We start from the raw sequence: 16,493 nt of genomic DNA, 5'->3' as shown, positions 1-16,493 counted from the left end.
ATCTTTAGGATTCTCTATGTTTATTATCATGTCATCTGCAAACAGTGACAGTTTTACTTCTTCTTTTCCAATTTGAATTCCTTTTATTTCTTTTTCTTCTCTGATTGCCGTGGCTAGGACTTCCAAACCTATGTTGAATAATAGTGGCAAGAGTGGACATCCTTGTCTTGTTCCTGATCTTAGAGGAAATGCTTTCAGTTTTTCACCATTGAGAATGATGTTTGCTGTGGGTTTGTCCTATATGGCCTTTATTATGTTGAGGTAGGTTCCTTCTATGCCCACTTTCTGGAGAGTTTTTATCATAAATGGGTGTTGAATTTTGTCAAAAGCTTTTTCTGCATCTATTGAGATGATCATATGGTTTTTCTCCTTCAGTTTGTTAATATGGTGTATCACATTGATTGATTCGCGTATATTGAAGAATCCTTGCATCCCTGGGATAAATCCCACTTGATTATGGTGTATGAGCCTTTTAATGTGTTGTTGGATTCTGTTTGCTAGTATTTTGTTGAGGAGTTTTGCATCTATATTCATCAGTGATATTGGTCTGTAATTTTCTTTTTTTGTAGTATTTTTGTCTGGTTTTGGTATCAGGGTGATGGTGGCCTCATAGAATGAGTTTGGGAGTGTTCTTTCCTCTGCAATTTTTTGGAAGAATTTGAGAAGGATTGGATGTTAGCTCTTCTCTAGATGTTTGATAGAATTCACCTGTGAAGCCATCTGGTCCTGGACTTTTGCTTGTTGGAAGATTTTTAAGCACAGTTCCAATTTCATTACTTGTGATTGGTCTGTTCATATTTTCTATTTCTTCCTGGTTCAGTCTTGGAAGTTTATACCTTTCTAAGAATTTGTCCATTTCTTCCAGGTTGTCCATTTTATTGGCATAGAGTTGCTTGTAGTAATCTCTTAGGATACCTTGTATTTCTGCAGTGTCTGTTGTAACTTCTCCTTTTTCATTTCTAATTTTATTGATTTGAGTCCTCTCCCTCTTTTTCTTGATGAGTCTGGCTAATGGTTTATCAATTTTGTTTATCTTCTCAAAAAACCAGCTTTTAGTTTTATTGATCTTTGCTATTGTTTCCTTTGTTTCTATTTCATTTATTTCTGCTCTGATCTTTATGATTTCTTTCCTACTAACTTTGGGTTTGGTTTGTTCTTCTTCCTCTAGTTCCTTTAGGTATACGTTTAGATTGTTTATTTGAGATTTTTCTTGTTTCTTGAGGTAGGCTTGTATAGCTATAAACTGCCCTCTTAGAACTGCTTTTGCTGCATCCCATAGGTTTTGGATCATCGTGTTTTCATTGTCATTTGGCTCTAGGTATTTTTTGATTTCCTCTTTGATTTCTTCAGTGATCTCTTGGTTATTTAGTAATGTAATGTTTAGCCTCCATGTGTTTGTGTTTTTTACGTTTTTTTCCCTGTAATTGATTTCTAATCTCATAACATTGTGGTTAGAAAAGATGCTTGATATGATTTCAATTTTAAATTTACGAGGCTTGATTTGTGACCCATGACGTGATCTATCCTGGAGAATGTTCTGTGCACACTTGAGAAGAAAGTGTAATCTGCTGTTTTTGGATGGAATGTCCTATAAATATCAATTAAATCTATCTGGTCTGTTGTGTCATTTAAAGCTTCTGTTTCCTTATTTATTTTTATTTTGGGTGATCTGTCCATTGGTATAAGTGAGGTGTTAAAATCCCCCACTATTATTGTGTTACTGTCGATTTCCTCTTTTATAGCTGTTAGCAGTTGTCTCATGTATTGAGGTGCTCCTATGTTGGGTGCATATATACTTATAATTGTTATATCTTCTTCTTGGATTGATCCCTTGATCATTATGTAGTGTCCTTCCTTGTCTCTTGTAACATTCTTTATTTTAAAGTCTATTTTATCTGATATGAGTATTGCTACTCCAGCTTTCTTTTGATTTCTACTTGCATGGAGTATCTTTTTCCATCCCCTCACTTTCAGTCTTTATGTGTCCCTAGGTCTGAAGTGGGTCTCTTGTAGACAGCATATATATGGGTCTTGTTTTTGTATCCATTCAGCAAGCCTGTGTCTTTTGGTTGGAGCATTTAACCCATTCACGTTTAAGGTAATTATCGATATGTATGTTCCTATGACCATTTTCTTAATTGTTTTGGGTTTGTTTTTGTTGGTCTTTTTCTTCTCTTGTGTTTCCCACTTAGAGAAGTTCCTTTAGCATTTGTTGCAGACCTGGTTTGGTGGTGCGGAATTCTCTTAGCTTTTGCTTGTCTGTAAAGCTTTTCATTTCTCCATCGAATCTGAATGAGATCCTTGAATCTTGGTTGTAGGTTCTTCCCTTTCATCATTTTATGTATATCATGCCACTCCCTTCTGGCTTGTAGAGTTTCTGCTGAGAAATCAGCTGTTAACCTCATGGGAGTTCCCTTGTATGTTATTTGTCATTTTTCCCTTGCTGCTTTCAATAATTTTTCTTTTTCTTTAACTTTTGCCAATTTGATTACTGTGTGTCTCGGCATGTTTCTCCTTAGGTTTATCCTGTATGGGACTTGCTGTGCTTACTGGCTTGGGTGGCTATTTCCTTTCCCATGTTAGGGAAGTTTTCAACTATAATCTCTTCAAATATTTTCTCGGGTTCTTTCTCTCTGTCTTCTCCTTCTGGGACCCCTATAACGCGAATGTTGTTGCGTTTAATGTTGTCCCAGAGGTCTCTTAGGCTGTTTTCATTCTTTTTTCTTTATTCTGTTCTGCAGCTGTGAATTCCACCATTCTGTCTTCCTGGTCACTTATCCGTTTTTCTGCCTCAGTTATTCTGGTATTGATTCCTTCTAGTGTAGTTTTCATTTCAGTTATTGTATTGTTCATCTTTGTTTGTTTGTTCTTTAATTTTTCTAGGTGTTTGTTAAACGTTTCTTGCATCTTCTCGATCTTTGCCTCCTTTCTTTTTCCTAGGTCCTGGATCATCTTCACTATCATTATTGTGAATTCTTTTTCTGAAAGGTTGCCTATCTCCACTTCATTTAGTTGTTTATCTGGTGTCTTATCTTGTTCTTTCATCTGGTACATAGCCCTCTGCCTTTTCATCTTGTCTATCTTTCTGTGAATGTGGTTTTTGTTCCACAGGCTGCAGGATTGTAGTTCTTCTTGCTTCTGCTGTCTGCCCTCTCCAGGAAAGGATTTTTAATTTCCTTCCATCAGAAGGTGTGGGCGGGGTTGCAGAGGCAGTTCAAATCTATATCTTACTTGTACAAACAGCTCTTCTGTTTCCTTTATTAATATCTTATTAAGTAATTGATTGCATGCACACTCCCTTACTTTTCTATTACTCAGAAGTGCTTGCATAGCTTCCGTTTGTTTTGGAAGTGAGAGAAGATGATACATATCTATATCCTTATCTATATCTATATCTATATCCAGGGATCTCTCCCAGCTTCTCTTCTTTACTTGCAGTATACTGCTGCGGTCACACATTGTATCGTACTTCTAAGGTTAATTCAGCTGACTGTACTGGCACCTAGAATTATGGTTACTGATGAACTATACTTTTTAGTAAGCTGCCTGGAGACACGTGGTTTATATGGTTACTCATCCTCTTTTCTTCCACATCCGTCTGAGATTTGATCAGGAAAACAGTTCCTGCCCTGGGAAGGTCACATACGTTAGATTCCAAGGCCAAATACTCAGATGGTTCTGCCTGCTGATGTCCTGCAAGTGCTGGTGCTTGTGGCCTCTGGACTCCAACTCTGCGTACTGGGCCGCCGCCTGGGCCACGGCATCCTCATGCGCTGCCTAGTGGCCTCTCAGCTTGCTTAGAGCGGGCTCTGGGGACTCGCAAAGGGTCAGTGCGTTCCCTTCAGAATCCCTGGGCACTTTGCTCCTTCTCACTGCTGCTGCGCCCCAACCCCACCAGGCCCAGCGACAGCCTCTACCATCACAAGATCACGACCTGGCCAGAACAGGGTCTCTGCCTCGGCCCCATACCCCATGCCCCTCTGGGGCAGAGTTGCTTCCGACAATCGGGCCCAGCACCTCCTGCAGTGCCCCGCGGCCTCTGGCCGGCCAAAGCATCTGCTTCAATGTTCTATTTTTCTTTCTTTCTTTTTTTTTTTTATGTGAATGAAGATAGATAATTTTCTAAAAGAACGAATATCTCATGTCTCAAACTAAAAAGCAGTATTACACTTAATGAAGCACTGATAACATTATCATGAAAGAAAATAAGCACACTATTATCACAAAATTTTAGCCTTTTTTTGTAAGTCACAACCAATGTATAAGTAAGAAGGTATTGAAAAGGATGATAATTGTTCATTATTTCTACCCTATATCATTTATCTTAGATTACATTTTTTTTCCAATGGAATATAATCAACTGAAAAACAATTAGAACTAGTTATGGATGTCAAAAAGGAGGTGAGTTACTAAAGAAAACTTTTCTATAATATATAGATTTCTAACAGCATTAATAAGTTAATATATAATGAAAAATGTTCCACTTATCATAGAAACAACAGCAACAACCAAAGTTCCTAGGATAAACTGAACAAGAAATGCAAAGGGCTAATTAGCAAAAGAACTATAAAAATTTAGTGAATTACAAAAATTAAGGTGTAAATGGAGTGGCATATTATTTTTCTTGATGGTAAACTTTAATAACACATCAATTACTTCCTTATTTGTTTATAAGTTTAGTATAATTTCAATCAGAATGCCAAACTGAGAATTTCATAAAACCAGTCTAAAGTTTGTTTGGAAAATTAAAATGTAAGAAAAGCCAAGAAATCTTTGAAGATTGTAGGGATATATTCTTTTAGATATTTAAATGTATCATAAAGCTACAATAAAACAGTGTTGGGTAGTACAAGGATAAACAAAAATGCATCAGTGGAAAAATAGAAAGCAATACATTGTGTGTGTGTTCATGCTATGCATGCACCTACAATTTATGTATTAATCAATATTTTATGGGCAGCATTTCAAAAGAATGCTGAATTGTTTTAGAAGGAGTATTGAGATAACTGATTAATGTAGTGGAACTCTGCATTATGGCTGTCCAACATCTTTTGAATACCCTTCTGACATTCTAATTATGTCTCACTGTGTAAGCAAGTCCTGCTTTCCCAAGAGAATCCATAAACCAGGCATATGACTTAGAGTCTATATCTCCCCCCACCATCGACATCTGATGTGGAAGGGAGCCATGTAGGGGGCATATTCAGAGAGACTGGTCTGGCAAGTGTGGTGTCAAAAGTGTTTGCTCCTTTGGAGCAGCCATGTCAGAGTTGCAAGTGTCCCACTGAATCAGTTTTATTTTTTTTAAGTTTATTTATTTTTTGCTGGAACTATCCTGTGGTGTGGTCAGGTATTTCTTCTGGTATTTCTTCTGGATATGTAGACCATGCCTGTCTTGTTCTTGGCTGTATAGCCTACAAAGTCTAGTTCTCTGGCTCTCTCAGAAGTCTGTGAATTACCCAAAAGCCATATGTTGAAATCCTAACCCTCAGTGTGATGGTCTTAGGAGGTGGGGGCCCTGGGAGGTGATTAGGTCATAAGGGTGGAGCCTTCATGAATAGGATTAGTGACCTTATAAGAAGAGACAGGAGAGAGCCTGTTTCCTGTCTATCCTCCCTGCCATGACAGAATGCAATGAGAAGATACTCATCTGCAAACCAGGAAGTGAGTCCTCATCAGAACCCGAATCTGCCTGGATCTACCTTGATCTTGGACTTCTCAGCCTCTAGAACTGTGAGAAAAATGTTTGTTGTTGTTTAAGCCACTCAATCTATGCTATTTGTTATAGCAACCCAAGCTAAGACAAGTAGAGTCTGTTATTTGCAATTTAAGAACATGCATGATTTTCAATTTACTATTTGGGGGAAAAGATACATTTACATTCCTGCCTCATACCATTCACAGAAATAAAATACATCTGGATTAGACCAAAATATTAAAAACCAAAATAAAATAAAAAACAAACATATACTAAAATACCAAAAACAAAAGCCCAGAGATAAACCTGAAAAGAAGTAGTCAAACTAATTACAATTAACTAAATAACCACAGTGGTCCACCACTTGGTATGGGTAGATCAAAAATGTGTCTCTGAATGAACCAGCAGGCAAAGAGAAATGGAAACCTGGCCAGTTAGGCAATTTCACAACATTATAAGATAAAATTAAACTGGTTACTCAGGAGAAGAACTAATTATTCTTAGTTCTCAGATCAGACAAGAATTTCTGTCTGAGCACTTCATAATGAACACAGTCTGTGATGGTATTTTATTGGACAATGACGAGGGAGTGAGTTGCACACAACTATTTTTGATGATGGCCCTCAGGCAAGTCAGATGGTCTCACACTGAAAGCACACTAATGCTATTTACCCAGAACAATTCCAGCAGCAAAGGTATAGGACTGGGTATGCAATGTGCCCATTCTCTGTACCTCTGATATCATCAAACTGGATAGACCACATATTCTTCAAAGAATCCCTTCCTAATATTTCTTTCAGGTGATCTTTTGATAAATAATCTGGGGACTGGAGCCCAAGTTTATACTCCTTTTTTGTGGAATAAAGATGTCTCTGTATATATAAACAATCAAGGTAGGTGTGGGACACAGCCTCTCAGAGGCCACGAGAGATCCAGGCTACTTCTGTAATTTTAAACTTCCAGTAAATATATTGAAAATGAAGAAATGGCAAAGCCAGAGTTACCAAATCTGTTGTATAATTTGAATGTATACATTTAGTAAATTAATGTTTTGAACATGTACACGAAGAAATAACTGTGTGTCTAACTCATTTGGCAATAACATCTAAAGGGAATCTGAGGTCTTTCTTTTTTTTTTTTTTTTTTTTGCGGTACGCGGGCCTCTCACTGTTGTGGCCTTTCCCGTTGTGGAGCACAGGCTCCAGATGCACAGGCTCAACGGCCATGGCTCACAGGCCCAGCTGCTCCGCGGCACGTGGGATCTTCCTGGACTGGGGCGCGAACCCGTGTCCCCTGCATCGGCAGGCGGACTCTCAACCACTGTGCCACCAGGGAAGCCCTGAGGTCTTTCTTGAATGTGAAGCTCAGCCCCTCCTGGCCTCTGGCACTGGTCCTGGTGAAAGTTGAGGAATCTGTCAGGATGACCCTAAATAGGAGACCAGCCTTTCCTCAGCAGAGAGCCACAGGTGTGGAAGCCAACACAAAAATTGTTTTATTCATGTTAAATGGGTGCCTGAAATGCCAAAAAACATGCAGTCTGTACGTTAATGGCCACATAGTTTTAACCTTGGCTAGACTCCCTCCTTGGCCAAGAGAAAAATCTCCTTGATACATACCTAAATTAAAACAATGCTATTCCTGGCTTTCACAGGCAAACATGGAGGAAGGTCACTCCTGTGTGGACTGGATTTTCACAACCCAGTTTAAAGGAGGTGGAAGTCTATAAAAAAATAACTTAAGGTTCAGAATTGTCCATTTCTTCCCTTGCCTTTCTTCCTGGCAGGATTAGCTAACAGGGCCACCATCTGTCCTGGTCATGCCTAGCTCAAGAAAATGAAATTACATCATCTGGTATAAAGGAAAACTTGTCCTTTGTTAATTCTCCTCTGGTGTTTTCTGATTCTGTTTCACTCTCAGTCACAAAGAAGAAGGGCGGTGCGGGTAGGTGGGGAAGCAGGCCCACGGAAGGATTGCCCTTCCTCGCAGCCTGGCGCCCATCTTGGTTCCGCGCCAACAACACGCACCGGAAGTTCTGTGTCAGAGCAGGAAACTTGCCACAGACCCACCTCCGGTGAGTGCATCCGCATTTCCGTTTTTCCCTCAGAGAGACTACATTCGTTCGAACTCGCTGAAAAGAAAATTGCCGCTCTCGTGACCCGCGCTACACAACCTTGGAGTATCCTGAAATGAGAAACCAAAGTTGTGACGTAACATCAAAAGCGCCTTTTAAGGAAGGGGGAACACGGTAGGGGAAGTCTCAGAGTTTCGGAGCGCGCGCCACTAGCAGAGGAGACGGCCCTGTCGATAGCCGAGCAAGTGGATTTGTTTGGAGATACGAAGGTGTCGAGGTGAGCTGGGCGCGGGGGGGGGGGGGGGCGGGGATACTGCCTCAACTGGTAGAGTAAGAACAATTCAGACTTCCAAGGGGCGTTCTGTGAGGGAAGAAATGGGAAGCAATGGGGGAGGAGAGGAATGGAAACTGCGGCATCTGACCTCTGGTGGGAGTTTCAGAGGACTCGGGATTAGAGGTGACTCATGCTCAATTTAAATTGTCCTATGGCCGCCGTGAAATTCCCCTTCCTCTCTGCAAACCTTTAGGTACGTCTGCTGTTAAACGAGTTAAGCAAGGAGGCCATGAGACAGAGCTGGCTCTAATGCCGTGGCACGTGTGTAAGCAAGCCGGCACCTAAACCTGTAAGTGCCTCGAGGTTAGGAAATCGAAACCTAAGGACCACCAGTCACCAACAGCCAACTAGGTTTTAAGCTATAGGCAGTCAATAAGTTCCTTACTTGGCTTCCACACTTTCTCTATAAAAGTTTTCCCCCAGCTCCCTTCTGCAGGGCACTTCTAACCACCTGGCATTGCTCATATAAATTCTTAAATTTTTAATCTTCCTCAGTTTATCTTTTAACACTACCGAAGGGCTTTGTGCAAGTGAACTTTTTGTCTGTTTTTGCCTTTTTATGGAAGTCTAATGAGGGAGTGGAGCTCCCTGTCTGGGTCACCAAGGCTTGGACAGGGTTGGTGCACTGGGGCTGGAGGGATGACCCGGATGCTTGACTGAACTGTTAGTGAAAGGAGAAGCTCTGAGCCAGCGTGACCTTCATAATTTCCCAGAGCCCCCTTGGGAAGTTCCTTCAAATTGGGGGAAGGCTTTGGGCTTTCTGGGGGTTGTAGAATGGAGGTTTGAGCCAACTGTATGTGGATCTAAAAAGACCAGGAGAGCAGAGCTGAGATCTCAGTTATATACACTTATTTGTGGTCTTGCCTACTCGTTCCTACTAGACCCAGAAGGGACCTCCAGTTTTGCAGAAGCGCTATAGGCAGCTAACCTCATAGGTCTGGGATGGATGTGGGAGAAGTTACGAGGGAAAAGACCCTAGAGACATGCCTTTGTGGGTGGGGGAGAGGAGAAGACAGGGAAGAAAATGACTGGCAAGTTTACCTGCACACGTGTGAGCAAGAGCTCTAGCAAGAGGTAACTCTTGTTTTCTCTGATCGTTGCGTTCTAAAATATAATTATTTTTAATAAGTGACTGCCTTTTCTCTTCCCAGTTTTTTTTTTTTTTTTTTTTGCGGTACGCGGGCCTCTCACTGCCGTGGCCTCTCCCATTGCGGACGCGCAGGCTCAGCGGCCATGGCTCACGGGCCCAGCCACTCCGCGGCATGTGGGATCTTCCCAGACCGGGGCACGAACCCGTATCCCCTGCATCGGCAGGCGGACTCTCAACCACTGCGCCACCAGGGAAGCCCCCTTCCCAGTTTTTTAAGTGACAGTTATTACATTCCTCCCTGGGATTAAAGATCTCTGTTCTCACTTGGCAAATGGCCAGAGGGGGGCCAAGAAAATGAGAGGCAGAAGAGGGTAGGCCTCGGGCAGGAAGCAGATTAAAAAAGGGTAAATGCTCCCCTTATCCCCCACTGCAGGGGAGCCAGGGCATCTGCTTCCTGGTCACGACCATTCGGCATGCAGCCTCCTCTGCTGGGGTGCCAGTGATTGGATGAGGACCTCTCTAGGCTCTCTGCCACAGAGATAATTTGTTCCAGCCTATCATTTACACCTCCATCTGGCAGCCCAGCAGGACCTAGCATGCCTAGCAGTCAGCTGTGCCGCAGAGGACAGGCATTCAGTGGCCACGGGGCAGGCCAGTCATGCATTGTGAATGGTACGGCACGGGGGTGCTAATGACGTCAGCTTGTCTGCCTGCCTGGCAGGATGACCCTTCCTGCCACTCAATCAGCTTCTAACTCCGGAAGCCTGGGTGCATGGCCTTCTCTCTTTATTCGTCTCATCCCCTACATTCCCCTTTATGCCTTCCACAAATAATGTTGCCATTTTCTTCAGTGTCCTCAAACCTGTTTCAACCTCTCTTCATCTCTTTCGGTGGGTAAGTCATATTTTTCTCTGGTTCACATAGTGGGTGAAAACCGCTGTTCCTCATCCACAGCGCTCACCACCTTCTAAGGGGGAGGGTACCTCTTCTTGGGTATAGGTATGCAACTTTTTTTTTTTTTGCTGTACACGGGCCTCTCACTGTTGTGGCCTCTCCCGTTGCGGAGCACAGGCTCCGGACGCGCAGGCTCAGCGGCCATGGCTCACGGGCCCAGCCTCTCCGCAGCATGTGGGATCTTCCCAGACCGGGGCACGAACCCGTGTCCCCTGCATCGGCAGGCGGACTCTCAACCACTGTGCCACCTGGGAAGCCCGGTATGCAACTTTTGAGATGCACTCAGCATCCAGCTTAATTTTTCTGCATATTAAATGGAGAAAGCTTTTGAGAGTAGGAGTGAGATGGAAGGATCCAGGATGAAGACACAGGAGATGATGAGGTTGGGTGCTGTGGAAGCAAAAATTTTGGAACAACTCCTTTTGGTAACAGAAAGAGAGAAGGGAATCTGGAGAATGTGGAGAGGAGAAAAGAATGATGATGATGTAGGCAATAGCTGCTATTTATCCAGTACTTTATTTTTGCCAGGCATTATACTTAACTCTTTTTGTTCATTATTCAATCCAATCCTCCAACAAAATGTTAAGTTTTATTATTTTCCTTTTTCTGCTGAGGAAACTGAGGCTCAACAAAGTTAGAGAACTTGCCCAAAGTAACACAGCCAGGAAGCTCTGAGCTGGAATTGGGAGCAAGTTCTAGCTGACTTCAAAGTCCAAATCCTTAATGACTAAATTGTGTTGACTTGCCAAAAAAATTTATGGCTGGACCTTCAGAAAGGCAGAAAGTTGAGCTTGTAGGTGACTGGATTAATTACCTGGGAGGCTGAGTGACCCTGTTCCTCCTTTTGTGAGAGGGTAGGTGACACTGAGGTGGTTGCTCAGCAATTGACTGGCCTGCCATCTGCATATACAGGTTGGCTGCCTGCCCCTCAGTGTTCAGGCCTTTAGTCCAGCTTTCCAGGAAAGTGTAATTCTGGATCTGGTTAGCCTGGCACTCTTCATTCCTAAAGCGTGCTGAGATGTGATAAAACAAACCCAAAGAGCAGGGGAATAAGAGACAAGGAGCTAGAACCAACCAGTTTCTTTCATACACACCAGTATTTTGAGTAATTCTAGTCAATAAATAACTCATTTCAACAGTACTTCCCCAAAGAAAACTTTTTATGGTCTAATTTAAGTTTCTTATATTGTTGTTTAAAACCATTTCCATTGTTTTGGGATAACTGTGTATGTAAAAAACATGCAGTTTTGGGGGAAAAGACCACAGAATATCGCAGCTAGAAGGGACCCCCACCTTCACTATGAAGATGATGAGTTCAAGGTCCCAGGCTGGCTTAGAGTCACAGATCTGTATTTCAGTCCCTGCCCTGCTGCTTACTAATGGTGAAATATCTCTTCAGCCAGAGATAGGATCAATTCCCTCCTCTCCAAAAGAGTACCTACCCTGGTGATGGATGAAGTGGGGATTAAATGAAGTTTTCTTCCTGAAGTGCCTAGAAAAGACCCTGTAAGAAGTAAGTGCTCAACAAATGGCAGTGCCCTTCCTTGGGCCATGTCATCCAGCTATTCAGGTTAGAGCTAAGGCCAGAACCTTGTTTTCTGATTCTCCTGTGTGTGTGTGTGTGTGTGTGTGTGTGTGTGTGTACACGCTGCAGAGCAGTGTAATGTCTGCTTCCATGAAGTAACATGGTTTATTACACTTTGTAATTCTATAGCAATCATTTAGATGATATTATTCAGTCAGAGCAACAACGTGGTAGAGTTAGACAGGAATGGTATCACTAGGTCCACTTTACACATCAGGAAAGGGAGACTGGGAGAAGGCAACTTCCTTCAGTCCCATGGCTAGTCTGGGGTACAACTAGACCACCAGGCAGTTTCATCAAAGAGATAAGGAAGAGTGAAATGTTATGCTGGAGGTCATAAGTGACATAAGTAACTGACAGTCCTGATTAGATAGTGAGAGAAAAAATGGACTTTGAGATGATTGAGCAAAAGACCAAGAGAAAACACTGACAAAGCAGTAAACAACCCACCATGAGGGACTAGGGGAACATGACAGTGGTGGTCACAGCTGACGACAGTGTAACTCTTTCCTGTCAGATAAGTACTGCTCACTCAGCAATTCTGAAATTCTCCAGCCCGTTCTTTCCAATTCACTCTGCCTGTGCAACATCCTAACTGCACATACACATTTCCTCAGGCAAGGAAATCCTCAAGTTCTTTATCACATTTCAAGTTTCAGTTTTCTCTCTAGTCTCAAGGGGGTGGTATTCTAAACCCTAGAGTTTGGATAACTTTAAATTTACTTACCTGAGATACATAAGCATACACAGGCACTCTAGTCTTCCTAGAATACATGGAGTTCAGACTTCACAGTGATATAGAAAAAAATCACCATGAGGCAATGCAAGGTGATCCCTGACTCTTCCATCCCCATATCTGCTGCACCCAAATGGCTCTTGCCCCTGGGCTTCATTCTGATGCTTTAAATTTACACCCTCAGATTCTGAGCTTTTAAAAAACCTACCACATTTCTCTTACAAACTGACATTTAATACTCTGTGAATATACCAAATATCATTGGATTGTACACTTGAAATAAGTGAATTATATAGTATGTGACTTCTCCTTCAATCAAGCTGCTAAATTAACAAAGGGACCATAAAAGAATTGAAAGCACAGTCTTGAAGAGATAAGTGTACACCCGTGTTTATAGCAACATTATTCACAATAGCGAAAAGGTGGAAGCAGCCCAGGTGTCCACAGACCAATGAAGAGATAAGCAGAATGTGATATCTATATCTATATCTCTATATCCTATAAATGTGATATATATATATATATATATATGATATGTATACACACACACTGGAATATTATGCAGCCTTTAAAAAGAAGGAAAATCTGACATGTGGTACAAAAGTATGAAACTTGAGGGTATTATGCTAAGTGAATAAGCCAGTCACAGAAATACAAAACTGTATCATTCCACTTATATGAGATGTGTAGAGAGGTCAAATTCAGAGAGAGAAACTAGAAAGATAGTCTCCAGGGGCTGGTAGAGGGGGAAGTGGAGAGTTGTTGTCTAATGGATATAAGGTGTTAGTTTTGCAAGATGGAAAGTGTTCTGGAGATGGGTTGCACAACAGTGTGAATGTAATGAACACTACTGAACACTTAAAAATGGTTAAGGTGGTACATTTTATATTATGTGTATTTTACAACAATTTTTTTTAGAAGGGAAGAGGGGGCCGTGGTTCATGTGTACCATTTCAGGGGAGCTGCAGCCTGGATGCCTGTGAAATTCCAAATAAACAGTGATAGAAGAGCTTTCAGAACCTAGTATAGTTTTAGAAAAAAGTAATGGTCATATTCTACCTCTTAATTATTTCAAATTTCTCAGGGATAAGAATTATAAGACAGTTACTCCAGACTTTTCTGAGATTGATGAGAAAGCATTCATATATTTATTGATTCATTTATTCACAAAAATTGATTGTGTGACTGCTGTGCTTTAGGCATGATGCCGGATGCTGGGGAGACCCACATAGGTTCTATAGTCTGATGGGCTGAATCAGTTGATATGGAACATGACCTAGACTTGTAAAAATCCAGACTATCTAGACTTTTCAGTCATGTATTTCATAGAGTCTTCCATGAACACTGCAATAACAACCACCGCCACAACTGTCTCTTGATACTTTCATGTACGTTCTCTTACTTGGTTTGGTTTAATTTGATTCTGACCTCAACCCTCTCCTCCCATCTCTTATAAGTTTCTTGAGAACAGGCCAGTCTTATTCATCTTGTATTCTCTACAAAAGGTCCCTGTAGCTAACAAAGTGCCGTACACACAGAACCTCAATAACAATTTTGTGAAATATGCTGAAATAACAACTAGCCCTATCTCTGTGACCCAAATAGTGACTGCTGGTTTCAGGGTCCTGAAACCATCCCAGCCACCAAAGCAGGTTGCAATACAATAAGAAAATGTCTGTCCCACAAATTAGAAAAGATGTTTTTAAATGTCATGTTGATCCATCCATGGTTCTTCCTTGCATTGTGTAGATGTAGCCCGTTTTTATGAAAGTTCTTTGTCTATAATGTTACTAGTACTACAGTGGGTATAACTCTATGAAACATGGGATTTATTTGCATGTACAAGTTTGTGGACTCAGACCTCATACTGCGCATGAATACATTTAACTCATGTAAAAATCATATTCAAATTGGAAGTATCTAGAGTGGGGCAGACAGTGGAGAATAAATGAGGCAGTTGTTGGAGGTTTTGAAAGTAATGATCCTGAATGATACCATGTTATTGCCTGTGAGAAGAGTCTGCATTCGGAGACCTCTAAATCAGAATTATATGTTCAGATCCATTTATTTAATGATATAACTGTACTAAATCCCTAGTCCTGTGTTGTTTCATTCATCTTCTTAATCAGTTTCTGATGGAGGCATTACTAGCCCATTTTACAGATGGTGAAACTGAGGACTAAAGAGGTTGGGGGATTCCACAATGTTTCACAGCCTCCAAGTCCACATATCATGATATATCAATTTTGAACATTTTACTGAGTTAAGAGACTTAAAAAACTGCAAGCAGTTTGTGTTGCTCAGGAGTTGCTATTTCTCTAAGGTCCATTAAGCCTTATCCTTGCTTTACTGAACTTTGAGTTTCAGCTGCACATCAGACCCTGGAAGTGGCCAAATGCTGATGCCATGGGAGCAGCAGCAGGCGGCACCACTCAGGGACAGGTGTACTTATGCTCCTGGGACATGCCTGGCCAGTCTGCTGTTCACGTGCAACGATGCTTAGCAGATCAGGGCCCTCTAGGTCTGCCGATGCAAGTCATTCTTCCCTGATTAATATAGTTTTAACGTCCAAGGTTATAAGCTGCTGGGAGTTGGAGAGGGAAAGAACTAATCTCTGCAGTCTGAGGTCACCAAAACGTAAGCAGCTCTGCTTTAGACCACTGACTTGCAGTGAGACAGGCACTCCCTCTACCTGTCCTGTGACTCTAGGCGAGTTACTTAACCTCTCTGAACCAGAGTTTCCTTATCCAGAAAGTGGGGCTAATAAACCTTTCCTCAGAGAGGTGCTGAGATTAGAGATCATATATAAAAAGAACCAGGTGCATCCTAGAACTCAAAAAAGAGCTATTATTATTGTTATTGTTGTCATTGTTGTAACAAGAATAATTAGTACTAGTAGCCTAAGGAAAATTATTTCTACCATACATTTCTCAGCAGGTAAAATGTTTCAGTTACGGTTCTGACCACCCCAGCCCTGGCCCCCAACAATGATTACTAACCCCAGTCTCCATTCTTACATCAGCATCCTCCTCTTCTTCCTCCTTTCTCCTTTGACAAAAATCAAATTTGATGAGATCTCACATGTCCCCAGATCAATCATCTTGGTCTGATGAATCAAGCACCAGGTGGAGATGGGGAAACCAAAAAGTGTGCCTTGGGGAGGCAGGTGGAGTCTGGAGAGCTGACGGGAACTTCAGCTGGTCTAACGCTCAGTTACCCTTAGGACAGGCCTTGGCCAAACTTCCCCAGACAAATGAGCCTCAGTTTTGTGCTCCAAACATTTCAATTTCCTTCAATAATCACATTCAATGTCTAACACTCTCCACTTTTAGAAGCTGTCTGAGCTTCAACTCTATTTAGACAACCCAGCTCCCTGCTTCTTTTTCCTTCATTTCACTGATATTTCACTCATTATAGTGTTACACTCTGTACCATAGAGCAGTTTGGTTTTTTAGGGTCTTTTCTCCTATTTTATGAGTTATTCCAAAGGAATGTGTTCCTGAGAATGTATACTTTCCTGTGATCGTGGTCATTCCATTATTCTTAGATTCCTCCACTACTTTTATTTGCCTCTTTGATTATTTGCCTCAGGAAGCATACACTATTTTTATTTGCCTTTTCTTGAATTAGATTTTGGTTTAATACTCAGAGAAAAAACCCTGTAGAATGAACTTGTACCTAGACAGTGCTGTAACTAGGGGAGCTGATGGCTTTCATCAGTCACTTTAAGTTTTATTCCAGTTTTTACCACCTTTAAAGACAAAAATGTACAGGTTGAGAGATAATGAGAATAGAGTAAAAGATACTGTGTTCTGACATTAAAAACCTCAGGGGTGGGCTTCCCTGGTGGCGCAGTGGTTGAGAGTCCGCCTGCCGATGCAGGGGACATGGGTTCGTGCCCCGGTCCGGGAGGATCCCACATGCCGCGGAGCGGCTGGGCCCGTGAGCCATGGCCGCTGAGCCTGCGCATCTGGAGCCTGTGCTCCGCAGCGGGAGATGCCACAGCAGTGAGAGGCCCACGTACT

The 16,493-nt window shown here is 41.8% G+C and overlaps 1 long non-coding RNA gene across 1 annotated transcript; it reads left to right on the top strand.

Moving 5' to 3' along the window:
* Positions 1-4,334: 4,334 nt before the first annotated feature.
* Positions 4,335-8,454, top strand: LOC308618676. The gene is made up of 4 exons (XR_014016056.1): positions 4,335-4,401; positions 5,629-5,733; positions 7,803-8,046; positions 8,297-8,454. It is a non-coding gene; the product is annotated as an uncharacterized lncRNA (long non-coding RNA).
* Positions 8,455-16,493: the final 8,039 nt, after the last annotated feature.

Source organism: Mesoplodon bidens, assembly GCF_964165515.1.
Source record: "Mesoplodon bidens genome assembly, chromosome: 6".
In the NCBI taxonomy this organism is placed as follows: Eukaryota; Metazoa; Chordata; class Mammalia; order Artiodactyla; family Ziphiidae; genus Mesoplodon; species Mesoplodon bidens.
Note: the sequence above shows the minus strand (reverse complement) of the source record. Positions and strands in the feature narration are given on the sequence as shown.